The sequence below is a fragment of the Schistocerca nitens genome, chromosome 3, assembly GCF_023898315.1.
Source record: "Schistocerca nitens isolate TAMUIC-IGC-003100 chromosome 3, iqSchNite1.1, whole genome shotgun sequence".
In the NCBI taxonomy this organism is placed as follows: domain Eukaryota; kingdom Metazoa; phylum Arthropoda; class Insecta; order Orthoptera; family Acrididae; genus Schistocerca; species Schistocerca nitens.
The window spans coordinates 436970931-436982996 of NC_064616.1; the positions used below are offsets into that span (position 1 = coordinate 436970931).

The window sequence follows — 12066 nt, forward strand, 5'->3', positions numbered from 1 at the left end:
AGTAAGGGTGAAAGACCAAGAACGAAGTGCGTGGATTAAAAAAGGTGTAAGGCACGGATGTAGTCCGTCGCCCCTACTGTTCTATATATACATCGAAGAAGCAATGACGGAAACAAAAGAAAGTTTCAAGAGTGGGATTAAAATCCTAGGTGAAAGGATATCGACGATAAGTTTTGTGATGGCATTGGTAGAAGAATTACAGGATATGTTGAACTGAATGAACAGTCCAATGAGCACAGAATATGGATTTAGAGTGAATCAAAGAAAGTCGGAAGTTTAGTATTTTATCCATCCTCAGTAACTGTAGTGGTATAATTTGCTGATTATTTCGATATAAAGATGAAAGTAATGAGAAGTAGCAGGAATGAGAACAGCGAGAAACCTAACATCTGAATTGGTGATCACGAAGATGATGAAGTTGAGGGATTCATCTACCGAGGCAGAAACAACCGATGACGGACGGAACAAGGAGGGCATAAAAAGCATACTACAGCTGGCAAAAGGAGCATTCCTGGCCGAGAGAGGTCTACTACGACATTAATGTTTGCTTTCGGGACATGGGTGTAAGTATTTCTTAAACGGCAAAGTCTGTAAATTGTTCGCGTGCTGCCGTGGATAAAGAATACCGTGTATAGCAAAATGGCACCGCCCAAAACCGGCGCCGAGGCAACTGTGGTACACCACAGTCCGTAGATGACAGGGGTGAACGACAACTGCGGAGATGTGTACGGGTTAATATACTTGCAACTGTTGAGCAACTGGCCGCCCAGATTAACCCAGAGGCTAGGAACATTGTGTCCTCAACGACTGTTGCTCAGTATGGGCCAAGGCAGCAGGCGCCTGGTTCGTGCACCAATGCTGATTGCTGTTCATTGGCGACGAAGGCTGGAATCTGCACGCCAATACGCAACTGCGAGTCCACTGAGTGGCGCCAGGTGACCTTTTTAGATATGTCAGGACTTATACTCCACCAGGGCCGTTGTCGTATGCGTCAGAAAGCAAACCCTGCGACAAGGGAGGGAGCGTTTTCGTGCAGGCAATGTTTTCGTGGCACTCTGGGTGATTTCGTCATTCTAGAAGACAGCGTGGATCAACGCAAGTACATATCTATCCTTAGGGACCATGTCCACACTTAAATACAGTTTTTTTTTCCTTCGCATGATGGCATCTGCCAGCAGGACAACTGGATTTACCATACTCAACTGACCATCAGACACCCTGGATTTAATTCCAGTCGTGAATCCGTGGGACCACCTCGATCGGGCTGTTGGCGTCGCATCCACAAGCGAGATGCCTAGCCTAAATGGCGGCGGCACTGGGATCAGCATGACTTCATATCCTTGTCGGTACCTTCCAGAACCTCACTGAATCTCTTCCTACTCGTCTCGCAGTGGTCCGCGCTGTAGAAGGCATTTTACAAATGATTACGTAAATGCGATTCGACAGTGCAATTTCTTCCTTCTCATTTATTCGTGAAATGTCTGCTAGGTGTGACAAGCTTCTGTACTCTACTTTGACGTCTATTGTCTGTCTGGGGTTATTAGGTCTGACTGTACTATAATATACGGCCATTTCTTGTATCTTAATAGTTACGGACGTGAGGTGTGCTCATAAACATACATCTTCATTGGATGTTGTCCTCTAAGCTTTCGCTATATTTAATTTGACTAATCGTTATACAATATCAATTTTGGTGCGATTGTATTTTCGCTAAGGGGCTTTTCTTCATAACGACAAGGCGTACGATAAAATAGGTGATAGCGTTCGTTTACCCATCGTTCTTAGCGCCTCGCTACGCAAACCCCAGTTGAGTATAGCTGATCGTGAGAGAGCGTCAGTTAAAACCTTTGACCTACCAATCGAGTATTTGATAAACGCAAATTTACTGTCAGTTACGACACTCAAATGATTCAGATGATCTACTTTTTTAAGGGTTTTTACTCTTCATGAGAATATTAATTTTTGACGAGTGATGATCGTCATTTTTGATTCATTTTCGTTGAGTCGGAGTTTGTTGTTATCGACACAAGTCGTGATTTGTTGCATTTCTGTGTTGCAGATTTCTTCTATTTCAGAGACCTTTTTACTTTCATTACTCAAATTAATATAGTCTTCCAAAGCAATTACGAGACGATACCTTTACTAAGGCAAACGAAATAATGAATTATATTATACATTCCATAGAACGGGACCGACAGAAGAACCTTGTGAATATCCTTTGCGTGCTGTACTCTCTTCTCGAAGTTTGTGACAACTAACGTTGCGGTTCTGCTGATGAAGTTGCTTCATGCCAACCCGTATAGTCTCCAAGGCCATTCAGATTCACAAAACGTTCTTAAAATATTAGGGCGTCAAACTGCATCGAATGCCCTTTCTACGCCAAGACTCACTATGATTACATACCTTTTGCCTTAAGGCTGCTATGTCAACATATTTTGACTCCCATTAACACAGCAGCCAAGCATGTTTGTGGGATGAAACGATATTGATTTTCATGTTATTGTTTGATGTGTTAAAATATTTTCCGGTATCTTTGCTTGTGTATTTAAAAGACTCAATGGGCGAGATTTGGTGATTTCTCTGCAGTGTTCTTTTCCAGACCTCACTGTGGGTGTTATTTTATCTCTCTTTCATAGTTCTAGTGAGCATTCAGTTCGACGGCAAGGACTGTAAATTGATAAAACAGACTGAGGAAACTTATTGAATGTTCTAAGCAGAATCGTAATATGAGTGTTTCTCTGCTGGCGTCATGTTGGGGCCGCCGGCCGGTGTGGCCGAGCGGTTCTAGGCGCTGCAGTTTGGAACCGCGAGACCGCTACGGTCGCAGGTTCGAATCCTGCCTCTGGCATGGATGTGTGTGATGTCCTTACGTTAGTTAGGTTTAAGTAGTTCTAAGCTCTAGTGGACTGATGACCTCAGATGTTAAGTCCCATGGTGCTCAGAGCCATGTTGCGACCCATACTTCCTAACACATCACGAAGTTTCTGATTCATGTAATCCTTACCGACTTCTATTGTTTCACCAATTGCGGTAAAATGCCCAGCTTCTTTATGGTGTTGAAGATTTTCGTTTTCCGTATCTACTGTTATGTAGTAGTCTAACACTGAGTTTTATGTCATCGTATCCTCTTGTCTTTGTAGAGTCGTCAGTCGTTAGCACGAGGTGCATCTAGAAGTTTTGAAAGTAATTAGTAAATCATCTTCCTCTGTCATTGCATGTATTTATTTTCACGTCCTTTATATGCTGCAAAGCCAAGCTTTTTGCATAGATATGGGGCAGCCTAAGATATCCACGATGAGATTTTCGGAACTATCTACATTTTAAAAATACAGGTTTCTGCCTGACTATCTACGCAACTATCGCCTTCTGATGATAGACTGTCTCCTGATCATTCGTGCTCGGCTTACTGAAGATTGCCATAATGCTAATCAGAGTATTTAAATCAGTGGATAATGGATTAATACGCTTGTGAAATAACACAATTATATTTACCAGTTTCGGGTACGTTCGAAACTGTAGCGAACAAAATGTGATCGAGCTCGTGAATGAGAGACATAATAAAGTGAAAACAAATCCATACATACTACTAGCATAAAGTAGACACTGGTATATATGAATGTATGTATGTTCCACATCTACTCTTAAACCACTGCACCGATTTCAACCAAACTTGGTACACGTAACACGTACTGTCTGAAAATCATAGCTGTGTGGGTACAAAACTATCTACCTATGAAAGGGGTGGGGACGTGTACCCCATGAAGCACGAGTACTCATACTTTATTCACCCAGTATTTGAGAATGAGAGAACTTCGTGACGTGCAATAAACTTTACACAGAGTTCCAAACCTTTAAGAAACTTTTTGCCCAATGACAGCCCACACAAAACGTTGAAAGGAAAAAAAAGTTTATCGCTTACATTTTCGCTGTTCCTGCAGTACAACTACCGCGTAAAGCATGACGTTTAATTGATTACTTTTTTACTTCTAACGATATCAGTGACACCTTTTGCAGACAGTATTCAGATATACCACTAAATGTACCACCAAAATTATATCATTGTTGACAAATAGTTCGGGAGGTACGACGTCGTAAACACTGAGACACGTCGAAAGCTGCCACATCATGCTTGATGTTTAAGTTTATTATTTCTTTGGTGCTAACTCTATTCACTACACATTTTTCAGATCGTATCGACGTTATCATTTTTTTTCTTTATTGTATTTCAATTCCCCATCGGGGCGGACTGGCAGCAGCATATGCGCTGCTCTTCAGCCAAAAGACATAGAACAAACAATAGAAGACAGTTAAAAATATACAAAGGAAAGAATATGGTGAACATAGAAATAAAAAAGGGGGAACATCATGGAAGGCAATCGACAAAAACAAGGGGCGACTGTAAAATGGAGAGAAAAACCATAAAAAAGTAGCGCACACAAAAAACCACACACTGTGACAATTAAAAGAACACAAGGCACAGTATGATCGGAGCATAAAAGTATCGACGGATGGCGTAGCACATAACTAACACTGACAGCGAACCTCAAAGCAGCACACAATTAAAATCACACCTCTTGATGCACAGGAGAAACAGCACTAAACACAACACTGACATGGCACACTGACGATGATCAAAACGGAGGGTCTGCCAGGCGCAAAGAGATGAGGGAGACTGGAAGAAGGGAGGAAGGGGAAGAGAGGGGGGAGATGGGCGGGGGGCGCGCTGAAGAGGGCCAGGGAGGGAGGGATGTGGGAAGGAAAGAGTCAAGGATGGGGTGCAGGGTCTCAGGGGGGGGGGGGGAAGGAGGAAAATCCGCTCTGAGAGAAGGAGGGGAGAGGAAAAAGGGGCCCCTGGGGAGGGGGAGGGGACAAGGCCAGGTTATAGTTTGAAGGATGGGTAGATGTAACGGCGAAGTTCATTGCCCGGGAGGGTGAGGTGCTGGAAATTGCCTGATGAAGGAGATGGAGGGGGTGGAGGTGGAGAGAGGGAGGGATACAGCGATAGAGGAGCGGCAATGGGCAGGGGGTGGAGAGGAAGGAGGAAACCAGAGGGTGGGGGGGATCCAGCCTGCAGACAATGTAAAGGATGCGGAGATGTTGGAGGAACAGGAGGAGGTGGGGGAAGAGGATCAGGTCATACAGGAGCCGTGTGGGGGAAGGTAGGCGGATACGGAAGGCAAGGCAGAGTGCATGGCGTTCAAGGATTTGGAGGGCCTTGTAAGAGTGGGTGGGTGCGGAGATCCAGGCAACGCTGGCATAACAGAGGATAGGCCAATGAGGGATTTGTAGGTGTGGAGAATGGTAGAAGGATGCAATCCCCATGTCCGGCCAGACAGGAGTTTCAGAAGGCGGAGGCGGGAATGGGCTTTCTGTTGGATGGTCTGGCGATGAGGGGTCCAGGTGAGGTGTCAGTCGAGGGTGAGGCCAAGGTATCTCAGGGTGGGGGTGAGCTGGATAGGACGACCATAAAGGGTGAGGTAGAAATCATGGAGATGAAAGGAGCAGGTGGTGCGGCCTATGATGATTGCCTGGGTTTTGTAGGGGTTGAGACGGAGGAACCACTGGTTACACCAAGTGGTGGACATTAGCATTGGATGTACTCGTAAAATTATATCCCGTATGACATACAGTTTACGAGATTCGATGTCAAGAACATTGAGCTGCGTGAAGATGAAACAGCAGGGCGAAATTCGCTGGAGATACAGGTGAGATACGCGTACGAATAAGTGTAAAATATTCTAAATATGTAAGGTGAACATTAATATAACCTTTAATAGACGGTGGATGGGGATTCCTGAGTGGAAATGGAGAAAAAAAGGTCTTATGAACATGTGTCCGGAACGGCATTGTTGCCACGGTATATGGCGCCGACAAATGAAAGTTCCTCTGACGACATGCCCTGTGCGTAGCCCGCATACGACTATTATGTAGACTGAAAATGCCAGTTCTGGTAAAGATTGCTTCGTCGGTAAAGACGGGCTTTGACAGAAATCTCATATTTCTGATGGTCTGGTGCACAAACCACCGACAAAATCCTTTCCGTACAGGGAAATCTGCTACTGATACTCCTTGAACTCGTTGCAGGTCACAGTGCTAGTAGCGGATGACAGGCAAGGTACCTTAATGTTACTTCGGCTTACACCATGTTGGCGAGTCACTTGCCTGCTACTTGCTTGTACTAGGGTTATTCTCAATATCCTGCAGAACCTGGCCCTGCAGATCTGGTGTGTGCACAGACCGACGGCTCCCTGCACGTTCGTCTGTCTCAAACGACCCATCATCACACAAACACCCAAAAAGTGTTTGAAATGTTGTGTGATATGGTTGGTGTCTGTCAGGGTGTTTGCTTTGGTGCAGCCGTGCTGCCTCTAGACCGTTTCCATCTGCTTAGCTGTACATAAACATCATCTCGGCTAGTTCTCGCCATGAATATCGTACCAGTCTACTGCTTACAGTGCGTTAATAACGCGGGCTGCGACACCAGAGGAACACACGGCAAATGGTCAGAGGAACTTTCATTCGTCATCGCCATCTGCCGTGTCAACGATGCTTCTCTGGACACATGTCCATAGGAACTTTTTTCCTCCATGTCCAATCATTAATCCGTCACTGCAATTTGCCGGTTTTAGTAATGTTCACCCTGTATGTGAAACATATTTAACATGTGAGGTCGCAGGGAAAGCCAGAGGCAAACAGGTCATCCAAAACCGCAGGAACAATTTCATCCAAACTTGGTACACATATTAGTTACTATCTGGGAAGGGGCGAGGGTCAAACTTGGAGAGACAAAAGTGTATGAGAAGAAGAACAGGGATATGTGGGAGAAGGATATGGACAGAGTGTGGGTGAAAAGGAGATGAACAGAGGGGGAATGAGCAGACAGATGGGGGAGGAGCAGAAGGACAGAGAGAGGAGAGAAGAACAATTGGACAGGGTTAGATGTAGGAGGAGATGGGCAGAGAAATGGGCAGGAGGAGACTGAAAGAAATAGGTGTAGGTGGAGGAAGTGGGCAGGGAGAGGGAGCGTTAGATAGACTTCGATTGGGTGAAGAAGGAGATGGACAGAGAGAGGTGGAAGGAGGAAACAGCCTAATAGGAGATTGCAATAAATTCACAAACGAGCAACGCCGGGTGCTCAGCTAGTTGCATACTGCGTTTTAACTTAAAATCATAGATATATCGTGGAGACCCAAAATTCGACAGAAAAATAAATCACTATATCTTTTGTGCTATGTCCTAGGTACTACAAACTAAGTAATGTCACAGTAACTGAAACTGTATTGAATAATGTATATACATCTATGAAATAATCAATTTATTTGAACTTTGTACTCATGAACGAGTGTGTTCTGTGTTATATTCCGTATTCCATTCTGGTGTAGGCCTAAAATTAAGTTTGTAGGGCAGCCACAAGTCAAACTCAATACTTCTGGTTGAAGGGTTTCGCTCAGTTTAACAAGATCATTCAAAGAAACCGTGTAATACACAGTGGGAAGTAGTCGGCTCGTTACACTGCACGTGTCACAGATTAAGTTGGTTGCACAACCCGATAGTCCGCTCGCTAATTGTTATCACAATCATAGTAAACTGTCGATTGATCAGTATGCCTCTGTAGAGGCAACGTCACATCCATTCATCAAACGCTTTTAGTCGATTTGTGCAGCACTTTGTGCTTTCGTACATATTCCGAGTAGCACATCTAAGAACTTCGCCAAAAGATGACGAGAATGACTCATCGAACGTCATGAAATTTGAACGCAGCCACCCGGGTGGTAGCCCGGCGTCATTTAACCTGCAGTAAAAGCTGGAAAAGCCTACATTCACATATATTTCTAATAATCCATTGGCTCACAGTCTAAGTTCCCGTCTCCAGCAGACGCAGCTGTCGCACCGCTTCAGTTACTGACGGTGGCAAGAAATTCAGAAATCCATGATGGTGGAAGCCTCGTCTCCGTATCTATCATGCTATGAGCCATGCACTCTTTGTCATTACATGTATTCGTAATTACGAATATGGACTACTATCAGCTGTAGAATGGAATGAGGATAATGAAAAGTTGTGCCGGATCGGGATTCGAAACCGGATTTCCCGCTTTTCACGAGCGGTCACCTTACCAAATGGCTATCCATGCACGACGCAAACGCCATGAAACGTGCGTCTACAACCTGTAGTCGTACATCCATTACGTATACTCCTGTACTGGTGAGACATTTTACTTGAAAGTCGCTTGCCCGGTGTCGGCGGATAAATACTATATTGGAGTGCCTTTGTTATTCTGAATTAGGAGGCAAAGTTGCTTTAGATATCCATGTACGTCTAAAGGAACTTTGCATCGTAATTCCGAGTAACACAGGCACTGCAATATCGTCTTTATTCATCACATAACATGTCACACGTCCCTCCTTCTCATCCCCTCCACTCTCCAGCCAATATCAATGTAGCATTAAAACGAAACAGACAATAAATGTGTGGTATTTTAGTGGGCACTGAAATGAAGTCTCAGTATACCCCAAGAGCAGCCATCTTGGATACCCCCTAACAATCCGACCCTTTTTCGTACGATGTTCAAATGTATCACCCAAAAATCATTTAAAGGAACTGAGGGGGAACTAATACCTTGAATCCCGCAGGGCTGCCTATAAACCCGTACGATTACGAGATGGTGGAGAGAATACACAGTCGACTTGAATGGATGCAGGTGATCAGACAGGATGTTTACGTACGTGTCACCTGTCAGAGCCGTATCTAGACGTATCAAGGGTCCCACATCACTCCTACATCACACGCCCCACACCATTACAGAGCTTCCATCAGCTTGAACAGTCCCCTGCTGACATGCAGGGTCTGTGGATTCATGAGGTTGTCTTCATATACGTACACGTCCATCATCTCGATACAATTCGGAACGAGACTCGTCCGACCTGGCAACGTATTCCCAGTCACCAACAGTCCAATGACATGTTGACGGGTCCAGGCGAGGCGTAAAGCTTCGTACCGTGCAGTCGTCAAGGGTACACGAGTGGGTCTGCGGATCCGAAAGCCCATATCGATGATGCTTCGTTCAATGGTTCGCACGCTGACACTTGTTGATGGCCCAGCATTGAAATCTGTTGCAATTTGTGGAAGGATTGCACTTCTGTAACGCTGAACGATTCTATTCAGTCGTCGTTTGTCCCGTTCTTGTACGATCTTTTTCAGGCCGCAGCGATGTCGGAGATTTGATGTTTTATCGGATTCCTCATATTCACGGTACACTTGTGAAATGGTCGTACGGGAAAATCCCCACTTCAACGATACCTCGGAGATGCTGTGTCCCATAACTCGTGCGCCGACTATAACATCACGTTCAGACTTATTCAAATCTTGATAACCGGCCATTGCAGCAGCAGTAACTGATGTAACGACTGCACCAGATATTTGTTATCTTACATAGGCGTTGCCGACCGCAGCGCCGTATTCTGCCGATTTAGATACCTCTGTATTTTAATACGCATGCCTCTATCAGTTCCTTTGAAGCTTCAGTGTATAACCCAACAGAAAAAGATCCAAAGCAATCACGCCGAGTCAGGGGATAGAACCTAGCAGCAAGTGTATAATACACGAAGACATGCAGATGAAAGAGACTGACAGCGTTCAATTTCTTGAATTATAACTCGATAATAAATTCAATTTGGAAGGACATACCACATAATTGGTGAATCACCTAACCAAGTCAGTATTAGCAGTAAGAAAGATATCAGATGTGGGAGATATAAATACCAAATAACCTACATACTCTGCTTACTTTCATTCTATTATGTCATACGGGATCATATTCTGAGGTAACTCGTCAGACAGAGCAAAAGTTCTTAACGTACAAAATTGTTTAATAAGAAGCATTTGTGGTGTAAATTCAAGAACATGATGAAGAAACCTGTTCAAGAAACTTATAATCACTGCTTCTCAGTATATTTATTCTTTAATGAAATATATTGCAAGTAGTGTATCTCTATTTCCAGCCAATAGTTCAATACATAGTATCAGTACTACGAATAAGAACAGGCTACATAAAGACCTAAAACCACTTACCTTGGTGCAAAAACGGGTCGAATATTCAGGAACATACGTTCACAACAAATTGCTAGCCACCAGTAAAAACTTGATTTCATATAAAGCACAGTTTAAGCAGAGTTTGAAAGACTTTCTTTTAAACAGGGTTTGAAAGACTTTTTGATAGTAACTTCTTCTACTCTGCAGACGAATATCTTAACATGATCTGTTAGACCAGCTTAAGTAACAATGTCTGTTAGATTTCAGTTTTGAGAGGACTTGCTCACAACAGTAAAGATTAGGTATTTTGTGTGTGACAAATTTATTAAAAGTTTATAACTACGTATCATTCTGATAGTGTATTAATTCTGTAAATATTAGCACTTCCTGTTTCGTGTAATGTATTCACCTATTTTGACAATCTCCTGAAAAATGAGCACATTAGTGAGTTTTGTATTCAGATGTTTTATGTTTTTATGTTATACTTGTGACATCTTCCGTGCTCACGATTATCGCCTCATTTTTGGGTCTATGGAAAGAAAACTGAATCTGATATAATCTAATCTAAAACACTTCAAATAAAAACAATAAATAGATAAAAATAAAAGACCTAAAGTAATAAAAACCGCCTAAAACCTAAATATCGATGGCGTATGAAGATTTTAACCGCTGGCCCAAAAGAGTGCAGTGTGATAACCAAGGCGTCACCACCTTCTCCCCTTCCAATCGATCCATGAGACTATCTGTTTCTCAGGTACTCTGATACTTGATTTTGCGCAGTTACAACCCACAAGCCGATATAGAATCGTGATGGACGTAAAGTATGCATGTTCATTACTTCAAATATGGCTGTAGCAGTTTAAAACACCTACACAATTGGAAGGTACGCCATGCTTGAAGAGTACACTGAAAGAAGTTCGTCACTGCAAGACTATGATGTTGACATAACTAAACTCTGGTTTTAAAATCACTTAGCGCCATTGCTTTAGCACGTTGCTGATTACAGGGGTACATTTATGGCTACACAATTACTTTCCGCATAAATTTATTTGAAGTATGCCTTTCAAAGGCACAGTGACGTATTCTCCAATCTTGGACGAGGAAATTTCTCTTTCGTTTCAATCTACAGCAATTCGTTTTGTCCACTTATAATTACATCTTTTGTGAAACGTTTCTCTGACCATTCTTTCGTCTTTTACGATACTACAGAACGATGCGTTATATGCTGAATGAATGTAACAGTCATGAACCTGAACAGTGTTAAGCTCCACCGTGTAAAAACACAACGGTTATATATTGTATTTCAAGATTTCGCCCCTATCGTCGATATAGCAGTTACTTATTTCATTTGAAACAAGAACAGTTTAAAAACTCAAGCCTCACATACATTTAGGACGTCTTACCGGCTAAAATATCTCTTTTCAGCCTTTATTTTAGGTTTCTCTACTGTCTCTATAGCTATGAGCCAAGGAATGGGAATAGTCGATATGACTGGCTATCGTGAAGTAGTCATTGGTGGTCTCGAAGCTTTTAAAGAAGTCAGTGGGTGAGTAACACAATTCAGAGAGAGTACTTTACTGATACCGAACACTATGTTGTACTTGAAGTGTAGGATAGGTACGAATGTATTTGATACACAGAACTGTTTCTGTTCCTGTGTTAAACAATTGGTCGATTGCTATATTAAAGATATATTGTACACAGTTTTCTCGGAAGAAGATAATTAGTGCCGTTTCTATTTCACTAAGGCGCGTTCAGCAGTGAAATATTGACTGAATTAGGAAGCTGCTCCAAATATCGGCCTAAATTGCAACGAACTACTGTTTGTTTTAAATGTTGCTGTAAAACGGTGGAATACGATATAAAATTTGCATTAAATTCGCATATTTCCGCTGCGACTGTATAATTTGTTACAGTTACCAGTGAAACTTATTCTATAATAAAATTATTAATTTTTATATTCTCTTTTCGTTTATTCCCGTGTAATATGTCATATTCATAAGTTAATTTGATACACTTTTGTATCTTTGTGTATG

General features: G+C 42.8%; 1 non-coding gene across 1 annotated transcript; it reads left to right on the plus strand.

The window, feature by feature from the left end:
• The first annotated feature begins 2764 nt into the window (after positions 1–2764).
• Positions 2765–2848, plus strand: Trnap-ugg (transfer RNA proline (anticodon UGG)). The gene has a single exon. It is a non-coding gene; the product is annotated as a tRNA-Pro (tRNA).
• The last annotated feature ends 9218 nt before the right edge of the window (positions 2849–12066 follow it).